Source organism: Equus caballus, chromosome 5, assembly GCF_041296265.1.
Source record: "Equus caballus isolate H_3958 breed thoroughbred chromosome 5, TB-T2T, whole genome shotgun sequence".
Classification (NCBI taxonomy): domain Eukaryota; kingdom Metazoa; phylum Chordata; class Mammalia; order Perissodactyla; family Equidae; genus Equus; species Equus caballus.
In genome coordinates, this window is record NC_091688.1 from 56,783,752 (window position 1) to 56,801,681 (window position 17,930).

Below are 17,930 nucleotides of genomic sequence, written 5' to 3' on the forward strand. Positions count from 1 at the left end.
TAAATTCAGTAATGTGCCTGGGGCCCAATCGTGGCTTAGTAAATGTTTGCCAACTCTGAATCTCTGATTTTTCCATCTTATTCAGACCTCTAAAGGCATCCCTTGACTCTACACATGAAGTCTGAACTCTAGGACCTTCCTAATCTGCCCAGCCTGCCTGTCATGGCCACACCACGTGAGCTTCCATCTGGCCATGCTGAGGACTGCGTCTGGCGCTCTCCTGCTTCCTGTCCTTTACTCATGCTGCTCTCTCTGCTTCAACGCCCTTTCCCCCAAATACTATCTATTCTGTAAGACCCAAGCCCAGTGCCACCTCCTTCTGGAAGCTGTTCCTGATCCCACACAGTCAGAAACACCCTCTCCTTCCTCCGTGCTCACTTAACACTCTTGCTCTCTCTCATGTGGAACTTACTGTCATTTCAGTATATGTCGTCTTAGATGGTGCATATTTTGTGAGCAACTTCTGTGTCTCCAATGCAATATCACATGTAAAATGCCCCTCAGGATGACAGGCGTGGAGCAGGTATTCAGTGAATGTTAGAGCCTCCCCTTTTCTGACAAGCTTTTTGTGAGATGGACTGCTGCTAATCTCTGCACTCCAGCTCCTTTTCTCGAGAAACTCAGGGATTTCACAAGTTCGTCTCTTGGCTTATCTTAGGGAAGATGGCGTGAGGTAGCGGAACACGTCAGATCTGAGTCTGAATCTGGATTCTGCCAGAAAGTACTTCAGTGATTTTAGAAAATTTGCTTAACTTTTTCATTTTTTCATCATTAGGATAGATTTCTTATCCACTATATCAGAACTGTAAAACCTGAGCTTATGCAGCAGAGACTCCCAAACAGAAATACTCAAATAAGAGAGAAGTTTATCGTCCTTCCACATAATGACCATGAGTCTGCAGTGGTTGAGGACGAGGCAGGAGACTGTCCTCCGAGTCAGCTGGGGACCCAGGTTCTTTTTGCCCCACTGCTCTAACGTTGCCCAGATGAACGAAAAGCTGACTCACCATCTCCACAAGCACATCTAGTTCCAGTTCCCAAGGAGGTGGAGCAGAGAAGAAACAGCTCCCTTAGTAAGGACTTCACCTCAGAATTGCACACATCACTTTTGTCCAAATCCTGTTGACTTGAACTTAGCCGCATGACAACACCTAGCTGCAAGGAAGGCTTGGAAATATTTAACAACCCTGAGTATCTGATTCTTCCATCATCCTATTCAGAAATAGCTGGGAAGTCATGTACACTGCTAAAATTCAGGGTAAACACTGTTCTGTTATTAAAATAAGCCTGCTAAGAATGGATACGGGGGACAAGGACCAGTCTTTGCCACACCTATCTCACAACGTTGTTGCAAAGATTAAAAGCAAAGATTGGGAAAGCGCTCAACATTATGTGCAGCAAAATCAATATTCATTCCCTCCTGATTTGTCTCTGTCTTCCCCACTTGCCTAGCAGCCTTCCAAATAGCAAGCTCTTACCATATTTTTGATAAACAAATGTTTAAATGAATGAGCTCATGTTGAAAGCCCACCATTTCTAACCAGATAAAACCATTTGTAGTTTGCTTATTAATTGTCATTGTATGGAAGCTCGATGCTAAGGTAGTTTACTGTTTAAGTGGATAAAGAGCTCTCTGTCTACATCATCAATTTGCCAAGCTAATGGAATTATGCTGAGTATCCCTAAGTCTCAAAAATCCCCAAAGGAGGAGGATGAATATTATTAAGGATCTATGGCTTAGTGTGTGATTGCATTCTTGAGTTTGAGCACTCATGCTTGGGCTGTCTCCAGGGACATCAGTGGAGAAGTGGATGGGCAGGAGAGTGCAGGATCTGCTCTCCTGGAAGTCCCAGGAGAAGCCGAGCAGGACTGTGGAGCCCTTCAGCTGGAGGTCTTGGCTGCCTGCGACTCCCGAGAGAAAAGCACGTGGAGCAATGTCTGCACCAGCTTGGGAGTGCGTGGTTCCCCGTCAGGAAGACCTGGGATTCTCTCCCCATGCTAAGCACTGAACAGCTTCAAAATCTACTGCTGTAAGTTTGAGCCTGTTGCTAGAACTGTAATGCTGCAGCCTGTTGCCCTAATCAGTGGAGACCCAGACTCCTTTGCAGGGAAGTTCTTAAGCAATGACTCAGCAAAGGACTTCAGATGTCCAGGAACTGTCATTTACAGCAATCTCCAGGGCTCTGGGAAACTGAGCAAACTGACCTAAATAGAAAAGCAACTTTTGGATGGCCAGAGGGAAGCAGCTACTGCTTCAGTAAACACATGCTCCAGAGGAAGCCCTGGAGGTCTGCAAACCCACCCTGGAGAAAACCCTGTGAGAACCCAGGGCAGATGTCACATGGCAGCAGTCAGCACCAAGGCACTAACAGTCCAGCTTCCCAGGGTTCCCCTGGTGACCTCCCCTCTCTCTTCCTCTGCATTATCTCCTTACTCAAGACAACCGCCCACTCCCTCCTCTTTGATTCCTTCACAGTTGCTGTGTTAACCTCTTCTCTTGAAACTTCAGAATTTGGATACTAAAATATTTCCTGAAATTAGATTATGAATTAATTGTACATGTGTGTATATAGATATATGTGTGTGTGTGCACATGTATGTATATGTTTAAGGATTTCTCTAAACACTTATTTACTCAAATAATGTTTTGGGGTGCCTGGTATGCCCAGTATTATTCCAGGTACAAAGATCCATCAGTGACTCAAACAGACTAAGTATCTACTGTTACCAAACCAGGTTCTATTTCCCCACTGCCCTGAAAGCCAAACACCGAGATGACGAGATTGCAACAGAGAGAGGGTTTGATCACAAGGCAGCTACCTGAGGAAGCGAGAGCATGAGCCACAATTTCGCTTCCCCGAAAATAGGGACTTGGGGATATTTATAGGATGGGGGGCCAGGTGGTCTGAAATGTGGAGAGATGTGATTGAACGTTAGGAGAAGTGAGGTAATTGATGATCTGTGCATGAGTAGTCAGACTTCATGCCTCTTCATAGGAACCATGTTCACAAAATGGCAGCGTTAACATGGTCTAAGGGTGGAGTTTTTAGCCTCCTGACGTCAAAAGGTCACCTATCGGACATCTCCACGGGCCCGGTTGATGAGTTGGTGGTCTCAACTGGCCTGAAGTGGACAAGGGGTTCTAATTCCTGAAAAACAGGTCACACACCCATTATCATGGTGACCCTGGCTCCAGGAAGATGTTAGCTATAGGAGCATCGTGAGAGTCAGATAGCATGTTGGCTAAACAGCGTAGTTAACAATGGGGGTTTAAACAGTAAAAGCTATAATCAGTAATGGCAAAAAAGAAAAATCTTTAGTACCTAGATACTTAATCATCAATGGCTGTTTGCCGGTTTCACTACCTTGATGAAGACTGGGACAATGCACAATATACAAATAATATTACGTAGTGTGTGGGTGTCTGTATATATACTATGTGTATACACACACATACACACACAGTGGCGAGGACATACTGAGCATCCAATAATTCGATGCCCAAGAAAAATATTAAGAGCTAATATTTACTGACTACTTATAATGTGCCAGGTGCCCTTTTAATTCTTAATAACCCTATAAGACAGGAACTATTATTATCTCCATCTGTAGACAGGGAACTGAGGCCCAGAGAGGGAACACAGCTTAGTCGTCGTACTGAGATTCGAGCGCAGACAATCTCTCTCAAGCCTGAGCCTCCTTATTCCTCCTCTTGGAAATGGGCTGCCTTTGTACAAAGGCAGGCTGCCAACCACTATAAATCTGCCAGTGCTGTTCTAAGAACAGCCAGTTTCAAAGAAAAAGTCTGGGGAAAGAGAAACTCAGACCTGGGTTAGTGACACGACTGTGAGACTACTTTGACTGTGTTGGCCTGCAATGTGATTTTCCTCCTCCACTTTCTTTTACCTGACAACAGGAAGAGGCAAAAAAAGAAAGCCTTTTCTCAGGTAAATCATAAACACGTAGCTTTAAGTGTTTCTTGTTTAGAAAAAGAAAGGAAGAAAAGACAATGCTAAGTGATCTCCATACCCCACTTTTCCACAGGGAGCCCCTGAGAGAGAACATAATTCTGGTTGAGTCTCCAAAAGGTGACGGGAAGAGGTAGGGAGGGGGATCAGAAAAAATGCCTCTCCAGGGAGATTCTGATTACTGGGTCCCCCTACCTCCACCCTGTCAGAACCACTAGGATAAGCACAAGTTCCTTGTAAGGGTTTTGACAATCAGGATGTCAAAAAACTCCAAAGGGCCTTAGATGGAAGGTTTGACCTAAAAATGATTCAAGGTGAGTTATTTTCTACAACCACTCTTTTTTAGTTACTATTTATTGAGTGCCTACTATGTACAAAGCGGCTTGCTAGATTTTTTTATAGACGTTGTCTTATTTAGAATTAGAAATGTGTAATTTGCTTGAGCTTGAAAGAAAACCAGCAACTGATTAAGCGTTTATTACAACTATTAATAGTAAGTGAGAAATTAACCAAAGTCTACTTATATAATTATTTCAATCTTGGTCTAAATAGAGTATCAGTTTATTCATTGCTATTGCCATGCTCTTAATTTATTGGTTTTTTAGAGATCAAAAGACATAATTAGAGGGCCGGCCCAATGGCGTAGTGGTTGAGTTCCCACACTTGCTCCCGTGGCCCAGGGTGTGCAGGTTCGGATCCCGGGTGTGGACCTGGCCTCGCTTGTCAAGCCACATTGTAGAGGCACCCCATATAAAATAAAGGAAGACTTCCTCAAGCAAAAAGAGGAAGATTGGCAACAGATGTTAGCTCAAGGTCAATCTTCCTTACACACACAAAAAAGACATAATTAGATAGGAAAACTGGCTAAAGTCTTTCTTTTGTTCATGCCTGTGACAAACCCTTCTGTGTGTTTATCATAATTGTCATCATCAAAATATAGTCATTACATATTTAGCGTGTGAGGGGGTAACAGGCTTGGTACTGGAGATGCAAAAAATCTAAGACACGTTCTGCCCTTGGGAATACTGAAATATGGTTTGGTAGATGGAACTTACTTGTAGAAAGGTACAGAGTAAGGCAGAGTCACCGTGCTCAGAGTCAAATGAGCAAAATAGACGATAGGAGCTGAGGTTCAGAGAAGAGAAGGCTCCTTGGGAGCTAAGGATGTCGGGAAAAACATCACAGTCACACAAGCAAACGCTTTTCTTCTGAATTCTCCTTCTGGATCTTAGAATCGTCTTAGTTTCTTTTCTCTCTTACCAAATCACCATTATCTTCCTATCCAGAGGTCAAGTTGGTCTTGATCCTCTTCTGTAATCTCTTGTTTTTAAATAATGACATGTTTTCATCAGTCAGTCAACATTGTTTATGGACCTAGTGTACACAGAGAGTGGGACAAGGGGTAATGAAGGAAGCAGAAGATACAACTTCCATCCCTAGAACTGAAGGGGACACTTATTGGGGAGGCCACCTGTCTCATAAGAACTGCCCTTCTCTAAGTACAAGCCCCACATACACAGGGTGTTTCCCTCAGCCTTCACCCCCCCAGCAGGCCTTGTGTATACAACTGCGCCCCTGGCCATAGTCAGACACCAGTTCTGGGCTAGACCCATTTCAAATTCTCCCCTGAGAAACACTAAGCCTCCGTTTGCTGGTGCACATTAATAACAAGTTTCTAGACAGAAGGGCCCATAACTCCTGCTGCTGAGGACTTCAATGTCTCCTGGTTTCTCCCCTTCCCACAGCTGAGTTATTTATTCCCATTTACCCTCTATAGATGCCCCAGTATTCTTTCAATAAATGTCTTCCTCACTTTATTTTTTGCTGAAATCAACTAGAGTCAGGATTTAACGTTTTCAAATAAAAAGATTAGATAATTAATAAATTCGTTCTAGAGAGCAATGTTGCACATTCCAGATCTTCAAGGAAAATGTAGTGAGTCATTGTATTGAGGTGGGAGTGAAAGCAATAAGACTCTACCCTCTATTTAGAGATAGGAAATTAGCAAACTTGGTAAAAAGTGGCAAGCATCAATCAATGGATTTCTCGTGATCCCCTGGGACCACACTGGTGGTAAGGTTTTGGAGGACCCAATAGCTACCACCATAAAGCAGTTTTAAAAAGATGAGAAAGGCTGAAACCACCGGGTCAGTTGGTAGCTTCTGAGTGCGTTATGATAACCTAAGGTAAGAGAACAGCAAACTCAGTCCCAGAAGTCTTCTCTATAGGCATAAATTCAAAGTCAAGGTCTTAATATGACCCCCTAGCTACTGGCCTGAGATCACTAAAAACCAAGTTCAGAAATTGATATTTCAGGCTGTTGGATTATATTGTCACTTGCATTTACAAACTCACTGCGTTTCATATGTGGATGCAGCATGATCAGGAAAAAGTGAAGTCCTGGCCATGGAAATTGTGATATATGGGAGGGGCCAGAAGAAGTGGGGAACCTAAGCCTTCAAGCCCCTCTGAAACATTCCTCACTGCACCCCCAACCCCACCAATTGGAGGAAACTATCTACCCTACTGGGCTCCATTGCTTGGTAATGCCCACTCTATGGCAAGCATTTGAACTCAACATGGCCTAGAGGGGGTTATGTAGAATCAATATAGAGAAGAAAGAAGTTATACACAGGGACTGGCTAAGGAATATCATTAAGATAAGAGAAATTAGGGGCTGGCCCTGTGGCCGAGTGGTTAAGTTTGCGTGCTCCGTGGCAGGCGGCCCAGTGTTTCATTGGTTCGAATCCTGGGCATGGACATGGCACTGCTCATCGGGAAACGCTGAGGTGGCGTCCCGCATGCCACAGCTAGAAGGACCCACAACGAAAAATATACAACTATCTACTGGGGGTTTTGGGGAGAAAAAGGAAAAAAATAAAATCTTTAAAAAAAAAGAGAAATTGTGTTGGCATAGACTTTGAGGATAAGGCATGTTATTAGTGGCTTCGTTTGCTGAGCAATCTATAGTCTGATGAATATCAGATGAGATCTCAATGCAGCTAGAGAAGGGATGGAGCCCACTCTGCTATCCAGACTGAGAGAACAATGGCTCCATGACATCAGCGATGTCGTGCAGTAGCTGATATAACTTGAATTATAGCCCATTGCATTTGTGGTTGTATGTGGGCATGTTAGATGATGTTGAGCAGGAGCGTCTTGGACATATGGGATCAGGTATGCTCTGTGTGTGTGTGTGTGTGTGTGTGTGTGTGTGTGTGTGTGTGTGTGTTTTATACTAAGCAACTAAGAAGGAGAATGTAACAGACACCATGAGGAGCAGCTGCCTGAGTCACAGCAGTGCCCCCTTCTCTGAGTAGGGCGCTAAAACTCAGACTGGGCTCTCGAAGTCTCTGCCTACATTACATGAGTCCTTCCCGACAGCTCCTATCAGCATCACAACAATAGTTAGACGCAGTGGTGTACCAAAGGCTGGGCAGGGGGAGAAATCTGCCCTGGGTGCAGGCAATAAGGAAGTCTGTAGAGAATTTTAAAACAATAATAAAACCAACTTGAAGTCGTTCTGCTTTTGATTATCGCCATGTACTGGCAATTCTAAACAAAGTCAGTGGTAAAGTACTTCTTCCTGGAAAAGTCTTTTGTTGGTCTAAGTTCTAAATAATTGCTACTGCTGAGTTCTAGTAATATGTACGTAACCTTCAAATTAGCACATTTTTTATTACTTATCCTTTATAACTTGCATTCTACACGGAAGTTAATTCGGAGAACTCACAGTTATCCGGTCATGCCCCAGTGCTCACAGACTCTGCCACACCAGTTTGCTTCAAGTAAATTCCTAACAGTTAGGAATCATTCAAGCTCACCTTGTGTGCCCAACCTCTGCAGTATGACAGACTCCTGCATCTAATTTAAGATTCAAAATAAGCAATAATAGCCTAGTGATTACAAAAATGAAGAGACAGAACTTGAATTACTTTAATTCTGCCATTTGGTGAATGCCAGGAGAAATGATAAAAGATGCTGGTCTTACACTGCCAGAAGAAATCAAAAGGGCAGCGTTTGAATCCTTTGAGCATTATCACTAACAATGGACACTTGATAGAAAGCAATGGGTCAAAATAATGCTGATGTTTGCTATTATTAAGACTTAACTCTGATTTTTGTAGAACAAAAACTTTGGGAGTTTTAACCAAAAATAATTAACATGTTTGATGAAGTTTTTATTTTACTAGAAATTTTCAACTATGTCAACATTTCAAAGCTACTAGAATCACTACTTAAGACACAATGACGTGACTGGTGTCGCAATTCCTAGAATTTATTGTGAAATGGGATTTTTGTGAATCTCCACTAAATTTGTCCTTATGTTTAAAACTTTTCCTAATTATGTATGTTACTTCATATGAAGGAAATTTATTTTAATCAAAGTTCATAAAAAGTGTTGTTTTGTCAATTGTGAGCAAAGATAGATGTATATATCTTATTATACTGCCTATTAAACAGGAGTATGAAAAGATTAATTTTGATAAAATCATTTATGTTTGCAAAAGTAATAACTTGAAAACTAAAAATGAAATGTTCATTCATTACTAGTGATAGACCAATAAGCAAATATAAATTTATTTTCCTTCTCTCCAAAAAATACATTAATGTAATAAAAAGTATTATTTCATTACTTTCTTCTTTCCTTATACTGCACTAGTTATTTTATATCTGACTTTTTAATTTACATTTTATTGATATGACTGTATATACAAAGTTTAATCGTACACTTTTTTCCACTGTGCTTCTTTTCTGGCATTATTATTATTATTAGCTTTATTTCATGAATATTACTGAAAGTAACTTTGTTGGGGGGATGTTAAAAACAGTCCACTCCAAGTGTCTAATATGCCAGGTTCTTCCTTAGCTGGTTGATCCAGGGCACATAACTGACCCTAACTAGGGCCAATCTGTCCTCCTGGGAACGTGAGCTGTGGCCCTGAGGGTCATGGGGTTTGGAGATGTCAGCCCTGAGTTGGGGTGTAGACGGTGCCATGGAGTCAAAGTGCATGAACTCCCGCTGTGGAGCCTGTGATGTGCCCTGCTTCTGCCCTTCCCACAGCCTCTGTGGCTCATGTGAGAGACCCAGAACAATTCCAGTAAACCTCCCCTGCACCCTCAGAAGCAGGATCTGTGTCTACGACTGGGAGAATTGTTTTTACACTAGGGAGGGCCCAGCGGTAGAGGAGGAGAGGAAAGATGGGAAAGGCACTGCCAGCCAAAGTATCTGAACCAGAAACACCACCCCCGCTGTCCTGCTCAGTCTGCAAGAGTAACCTGCAGAGTGGGAACAAAGAAAACTTTAAAATACAGCTTTAAATAGCAACAAAGATGCATAAAAAGAAGTTTATCAAAACTTTGCGAGACATTATGGAGAGAACTATAAGATCCTATTGAAACAAAGTTTAAATTTTCTTAAATAAATGCAAAGTTATACAATGTTCATGGGTGGCAAGACTTATGAAAGAGTAGTTATATTCAAACTCATCGATAAAATTAATGCAATTATAATCAACATTCCATTAACTTTTTGTGTGTGTGGAACTTGAAAGGCTGTTCCAAAAATTCATGTGAAAGAGTGAAAGCCCAAGAATTAGCAAATCAATTTGAGGAATAAGATCAAGTGGAGGGTATGCTTTGTTCTTTCAATTTTAAACCTTACTAAAAAAAAGTGGTAGTTAAAACAATGTAACAATTTCAGAGAAATAGGTAGATAAACAGAACAAGATAGACTAATAACAGATATATATGTGATATAATGATAAGAATAATAAAAGTAAAGAAAATTTAAAAAGAAGGGAAAAAAAAGAATAACCTGCACAGACACCTCTCCCGACATAGTTGGGGGACTAGTGGGAAAGGGTGCAGGAGAGGAGGAAGCTGACCTGCAGTGCCCAAGGAGGGGGCTGCTGTGTGTTGGGAGAGCACCACGCCTCCCTTCTCCTCAGGAAGCCCCAGCCCAGGCTCTTTCCCAGGGGGATGGTACCCTGCTGGAAAGGTGACAGTAGCATCAGCCCCCAGAGTGGCCACTAACTTGTAAAACACCTAAAGTCTCCAGATTACACATTAGATGTAAGTCGCAGACAGCCATAGAATTGTCTACCCAGCATGCTCGCAGCCCCCAAGCAATGGGAGAGTGTCCTGATTCTCGCATGACCCCACCCCACTGGCCAAAGTTAACTCACCAGGGGTGGGCCCTGCCTCCAGCTGGCCAATGAACTTCTTCCCCAGGAATTTTTAACTGGGGATCAAGAAAGTCAAGGTCAGACTCCCACCCATGGGGAAATCTATTGCCAGTCACGCTTCCAGAAAGCCAGACTGCAGCTGCGCTCAGACAAGCAGAGATCAACAGGCAAAGAACAACAGAGTCAGGCAGTGTTCGAGCCTCTCCTTCCAGCCACATCCATGCTCTCCTCGTGGTTTGGTGTTCTACATTTCACTGGATTCTGGGAGGAATGAATTCCTCTTTTTCTAACTGAGGTGAGGTTCTGATAATTTGCAATCAAAATACACAGGATTGTGAACCTTGTATGTACTGGGTTCTTTTTTGAAAACAAGAGCAGAAGTAAGAGGTCAGACAGCACAAGCAGCCCTCACACCAGTCCACCTGCCAGCTGGGGCTTGTGATTTCCATACCTGGCAGCTGCACGCTTGACCTTTCGAGGCTGTGCTGTGTCTTGTTTCACTGGGTACCCGCACTCAGGGGGCTGACCAGTGGTGGGCAAGGAGCACCAAGGGGATGAGCGGGGGATGGGCTGGGGACGGCTGTGGCCAGCTGCAGCTCCCGGTACTGGGTCTCATCCCTACAGGGGGGTTAGCTGACTGGCCCTGCCTGTATGAGGACCACACAGATCCACTGCTGAATTTCTTCCTCTCTATTCCCCTGCCCCCAGGGCTTACCTCTCACAGAGAAGAACCCCTCTTCTTTATCCTGATCTATTGGAGGGAGAAAATCAGTCTCCAGGGAGCTGTCTTCTGGTGACCGGAGGGGAGAAGGAAGGGAACTGAAAGTACCAATGCCTGCGGTGGGTAGGACATCTCATGGAATCCTGACAATAACACGTGAGGCAGGTACTATTATCCTCATTGTACACGAAAGCCCAACCAGAGTCTTGCTCCTTCTTCTCCTGGTGTCTGCAAATAGCACACATCCTTGGCAGCCGCTGTTCTCTCCCCATTCCACCCCCCTTTTTGGGCCTTGTTTTCTACACAAGTAACAACATGGATAGAAAGCCAGCTACTTCTGGTTCCTGAATACAAGATGCCAGGGGAAGTCTCTATTTTTATACCAAACCTGGTTTCCTGGTGGGCACACAAATTGTTGCCTGCTAAAATAGCAACTGGCAAAAATGTCTTCAATCTGCTTAGACGTGCATCAAATTAGGAGCTGGCCTTGCAGTTAATTCAACCGACTGTTTCTAAGGAGCTGGAAATGAAACTCCCGTTAAAGCTACCAGCCGTCGGCCCAGAATCATCAGCACAACTAGAAGCTCAGGGCCCTAAAGCAAAGCTTCCTCCTGTCTTTGGTTCATTCCAACCTTACCCCTCTCCATCAGTATTCTTTACTCTCTTCCAGCCCCTGCGGTCCAGGACCAGACTGCCTTGATGCACGCACATTGCATTCATTAACAGTAATAGATGGCATTGATCAGGCCCAGGCCTGGGTGACATGGTCCCTGGCTTCAGGGAGCCTGCGCTCAAGAAGAGGAGCTGGACACAACTTTCTGACTGTTTCCTCTGCACCGTCCAGGCTCTCTCTCCACCCTCCTTGTTCCTTTTCCCTATCAAGACCCGTCACAGGACCAATTTCCACAGCCACTATCAACATAAGTTGATAGCAATGTCACAAACGCAAATGCCTCAGGGGACCAGCCAGGTAGTAACAAAAATAACTAAGATTTTATCAAACATGATGGGCTGCCTTCAAGCCTTTGTGCTCGCTGTTCCATCTGCTTATATACTCTTCCCGCAGAGTTCCACACGGCTCACTCTTCCCCTCCCTAGAGTCTTTCCTGTGGGGTCCTCTTCTTAGTGAGGCCTCCCTGATTATGCTTTTTAAATTGCATCCCCAGTGTTTTCCACCTTCTTCCCTGCTTCATCTTTCTCCGTAGCATTTATCAATACATTTACTATATAATCTACTCTTTTATTGTCTGCCCCCTCTACCCTCACTATAGGTGCCATAAGGGTAGAGATTAGTCTATTTGGTTCCTTGATGAGTCCCCAGTCCCTAATACAGCCTGGCCATAGTAGCTGCCCAATAAATATTCACTGTATACACAAGCCAGGCACTGTACTAAACACTTGGATGTATTAACTCATTTAATCCTCACAACGAATCTATGAGATGGGTACCATTTGTTATTATTATTATTATGCCCATTTTACAGATGAAGAAGCTGGAGTATGGCGAGGTTCAGTTACACAGCTAGTTGGGGTGAATCCAGAACTAAGACACAGGTGGTGTGGCCTCAGGCCATGCTCCCAACCACTTCACTGCTTTTAACACACTCTGTACAACATGACAGGGGCTGGTGGGACCTTGACAACTGGAAAATGCTTACCCTGCCTGAAAGCATTCCATTTTTTTAATCCTCTTCGGGACCAAAAAAAAGTGTCTGTTGGCCTTATTTAGCCCTCAGGCCACCAGTTAGATGAGGATTGAACTAAAGTAGGAATTGTAGACAAAAATAGGCTTTTATTAGGTTAGGAAGGAATAGAGATTTAAAGAAAGATTACCCAACCAAACCTTGGGCCTTGAGGAATCCACGTGTGTGCTTTGCCTGGCTGCTCGCCCTTTGGCAGGAGGATCCACGCTAAGGGAGGTTCAGTGAGAGCTGTTTGAGCAGTAATGTTCTTATGGCCCAGTGGGACCCTTCCTGGAGAGCTGACCTCAGGGGCCATCCAAATGACAGGCAGCCTATTGATTGTCACAGGTTGGTCTCCTGGGATGGCAGCAGCTTCACAGAGGAAGGGCCAAGGCACAGAGCCACGGACATGTGTATTGATTTGGCACTGCCACAGCATTAAGGCACCTCCCCCCATGTCCTCCTAGACATCCCAAAATAATCAGTTTCTGTGGCATTTGGGCAGGATGTGGTTAAGATACCAAGACAGTCCAGCTTGCTTCAGACCCCAGCCACGTCACACTAGGGTGTCCAGTTCAGGTGGACCAGGGATTAAAATGTCAAAGCCTTCAGAAATATTTTCACACATTAATACTCAGAAGCCACAGATATTCGTTGAATACCGTAGGCCAAATTAATATCATGAGCCAGACTGTAGGAAAGATAAAGAGGACCTTTTCTCTTTTCTGGGGCAGCTAGAACCAAATAATAACTGACCCAATCTCTCCATGCAACTAAAAATGGCTAGAAGTTATCAATTCCTTTAACACTCACTCAGTAACGATTGGCTGAGCACCTAGTGGTGCCAGTAATGTGCTATGTTGTGGCATAGACAGGCACGAGACAGGTGTATTCCCAAACAGTGAGATGAGCAATGTATCAGACGTGTGGGCTGAAAGCTGTAAGAATGCAGAGGAGGCAGCTACATCCTGTCTGGGATATGTTGTTTATTGGGGAGACAAAGAAGAAAATCAGAGCCAAACTGGGAGGGGCTGTGTTGAAGGAAGAGGACCCCCAATGGGGCTGCCAGGTGGGCAGCTCGGGGCAGAGGGTTCCTCACAGACAGGAAGGACCATGGGACGGTCACAGTGTCCAGCCCTGGGGTGGGTTGCCCCACAGTGCAGGAAGTGCCCAAAAGCTCAAAAATTTCAGTTGACTCTGCCACTTGAGCAAAGTCCACTTCTCCATCACTTGGGCTGAGGTAGAAGGAGCCCTGCACTGGGTGAACTCAAAGTTCCCTCCAGCTTTGATGTCATATCATTTCATGGAACAGAACATGCCTTTGGCATTTTTTGCATCTCATTGAGCCTCTACATCTGTGAGTAGATGCCACCAGCTTCTCTGTGCATAATGGTTAAGATCTTGCTTGAGCCCTAAAGTCAGACACTCCTGGGTTCATATTCCTTTTCTGCCACTTACTGGCAGTGTGGACCTCACACAATTTATTGACTCTTCCACAGTCCCTGTCTTCTTGTCAGTAAAATGGAGTCATGGCTAACTCAGAGGATTACTGGAAGGATTAAATGAGAACAGGCAAGTATAAAACTACACCTACTGTGTTAGCACAGAGTATTCAATAGGATTTTCAATTAAGGAAAGGTATGGACAGGGGCTGGCCCTGTGGTGTAGTGGTTAAGTTTGGCATGCTCTTCTTTGGCGGCCTGGGTTCATGGGTTTGGATCCCAGGCATGAACCAACACCACTCATCAGCCATGCTGTGGCGATGACCCACATATAAAGTGGAGAAAGATTGGCACAGATGTTAGCTCAGGGCTAATCTTCCTCAGCAAAAAAGAAAAGAAAAAAAGAAAGAAAATGTATGGATGACCTTCCAATTGGGAGAAGATATTTGCAAATCATACATCCAGTATGGGGTTAATATCCAAAATATATGAAGAACTCACACAACTCAACAACAACAAAACAACTTGATTAAAAAATGGGCAGAGAATCTGAACAGATATTTTTCCAAAGAAGATATACAGATGGCCAACAGGCACAAGTAAATATGTTCAACATCACTAATTATTAGAGAAATGCAAATCAAAACCACAATGAAATATCACATCATGACCATCCAAATGTCTATTATTAAAAAGACAAGAAATAAAAAGCATTGGAGAAGATGTAGAGAAAAAGGGAACCCTCATACACTGCTGGTGGGGATGTAAATTGGTGCAGCCGCTATGGAAAACAGTAGGGAGAGTCCTCAAAACATTAAAAAGAGAACTACCATGTGATCCAGAAATGCCACTTCTGGGTATTTATCAAAAAAACATGAAAATACTAATTCAAAGAGATACATGCACCCCTATGTCCATTGCAGCATTATTAACAATAGCCACGACTTGGAAACAACCTAAGTGTCCATCAATGGATGAATGGATAAAGAAGATGTGGTGTATATATATATATGGTAGAATACTACACAGCCATAAAAAAGATGAAATTTTGCCATTTGAGACAACATAGATGGACCTTGAGGGTATTATGCTAAGTGAAACAAGTCAGATGAAGGAAGACAAACACCATATTATTTCACTCATATATGGAAGATAAACAAAGAGCAACAACAACAACAAAATATATAGACACAGAGAACAGATGGGTGGTTACCAGAGAGGGGTAGGGGGAGGACAAAAGAGGTAAAGGGGCACATGTGTACAGTGACAGATGGAAACTAGACTTTTGATGAAAAGAAAAAAAGAAAAGGTATGGAAAAGTGCTTTGCAAACCATAAAGACTAATGCAAATCAGTTATTACAATTTTTGTTACATGTAAGCTCCATGAAGGCAGGAATTTTTGTCCGTTTTGTCCACGGCTGCACCTCCAGAGCCTAGGACAGTCCTGGCATACAGTAGGCACGCAGTAATATTTGTGGCATAGATGAATGAATGCCTGCCCAGAAGGAGGTATACAAACTGAGGACTCAGCAGACAGAAGCGAGCTTCTCCTCTCCCTGGCTAGGACTGGAAGCTGCTGTTCCATATGGGGCACCCCCCCCAACCCCTGCTGCAAACCTTCCAGCTCAAGGGGTGGGGGTGTATCCCTGGCTGCCTCTCTGGAGCTCAGTTCCAACCCCCAGACCTAACACTTCCAGAACTCCCTCTAGCCTGGCTGCAGGCTGAGTGGCACATGCACGTCCTACTCCATCCAAGCTGGTCCCAGTCACCACCTCCAGGCAGGGGCTATTTTGGATCTGAGGGTGTCAGGAGCAGAAAAGGACCAGTCTTGGCAGCTGTGGCTGAGACATGGGCAGAGAGTGCCGGGTTCTCTCCCCATATCTATGCTGGAGCCTGAAATAGCTGTGAGGCTAAAGAAAATCTCAGAATAGCTTTTGGCTTCACCACAATTCCGGGCTAGAGCACAACACAGACCCAAGAGGGACCAAATAAGCAGCTCGCACAGGCAGCCCGTGGCGTGGGAAAGTCCTTTGGGGAGCAAAGTGAAAATCACGATACAAAACCCAGGCTTATCCTCGTTTGGGGAAGAGTGACAGAATGTTGAGCCAGTCCAATGGTACCTCCAGGGCCCGTGGAGCCACTGGTGTGGCCATAGCTGGGAGTGTTTAGCACTGGAGGGCCCTGGAGTGGCAGCATCTGAACGTCCAGGAAGGTTTCAAAGTATTCCATCCAGCAGCATGTGACCTGCCCCAATAGGGGCAGTGAGTGCACAGGGGCCTTAAACCACTGGCCCTGTGTGCCTGGGCGCTGGGCCGTACATCTTCAAGACCTTGTCCTATTGAGTTCTCAGCACAAGTCTGAGCAAAAGGCACTATCGTTTCCATTTTACATGAGAGAGCTGAGGCTCACAGGTATTAAGAAATTTGTCTTCATTAGTAAGTGGGAGAACTGGGATTTGGATGCTGGTCTGTGAGATGCCCAAGTGCATTTTAGCTGGGGCTGCACGCATGACGAGGATTTCTGCCTCTTGAGAGGGGACGGGATGGGGAAGAAGACATGATTCCAGCCCTCAGAGGTTCAAGAACTGTCTCCTGAAGCCCTCTGGGACTGCTGGCAACACCACCAGGGCTGTGCCAATGCTTTAACATGGACAGAGACGGGGCTGGAGAGCCCGGAGCTCTCCAGATGGCCTTCTAGTCCAAACCCTACTCCTGGGGCAGGCACGCCCTCCCTAGTGTCCCTGAGAAGTGGAAGGTGCAGGCACATGGGGTCCAGAAGGAGACCAGAGGAAGCCAGGAGGCCACCCGCCCCCCCACAAGGCTTGCACCCCTTGCTGCTTCTGCCTTTGGAATCCCTCTGCAGTCCCAATCACCTACTCCCAGGGGCTGAGACTCCTCTTTGAGGATGGACACTGTGCCGCTTTTCAACAATAACCATCAGACCCTGAGGAGTGGCTGTAGGAAGCAAGGGAGGAAGGGTCACGTGAGAAAAAAAGCTCAGACTTGACCATGACCTGGCTTATCCCAGCCGCCATTCCTATTCTGTTGCCCAAGATCCTCAACCTGGCCAACATGCTGACTTCCACGGCGGCTCTCTGTCCCCTCGCCTGTCTCTGCAGGCGAGGAAATGTGTGGTGAAGGAGGCTACCACGAGGGGGCAGTGTGGAGCAAAACCCCATCTGCCATGTCACCAAGAGCTGATTTTTCCTTCCTCAAAGTCCAGGGCCCAAACAGCCACCAGTGGCTGTATTCCAGGGGATCCACAAGCTTTGTATGGAGAATCTTTACATTCATTGTTTTCATTTCTATGATAAGTTAAAGTATAAGCATATTCTGAATCATCCGATGACACCTGATAACTGAAGACTGCTCTGTAAGGCAATAAGTAGCAGCACTTTAATTGGCATAAACAAACCAGTAAAGAACAGAGGCAGATGCAACATGGAAATAATGTGCTTGTTCTGCCCGAAGGCCATGTGATATCAACACACCAAGGTTTTGCAGTTCTTCCAAGAGAGCTGGCTGGTACATAGTCTATGGCAAGCAGATGCAAAAGAACCTGAACCATGGCTGTCGTTTTACAAGAGACAATCGACTTTCAGCATAAACCACATCCTCCATCACATTACATTAGAGACTTTGAACTTTATCTGTTGTATTCTTTTGATGATACGTAATCTGTACATTTACTTTAGTTTTAGGGTTGCATGATTTAGCTGTTTATATCTAGTTTTATATATGTGTACATATTTAAGTAACATAAAAAAATAATTTAAGGCAACACTGGTAGACTGTGAATATTTTTTTCTTGTAATTTACGTTAAGGGCACGATCAAACTAAAGCCTGGGCGGGTCATCCACAGCACTCGGGTCAGGGAATGCGGAATAGGAAGGCTGGGGGTGTGAAGAACAAGGACGTGTCCTCCTGT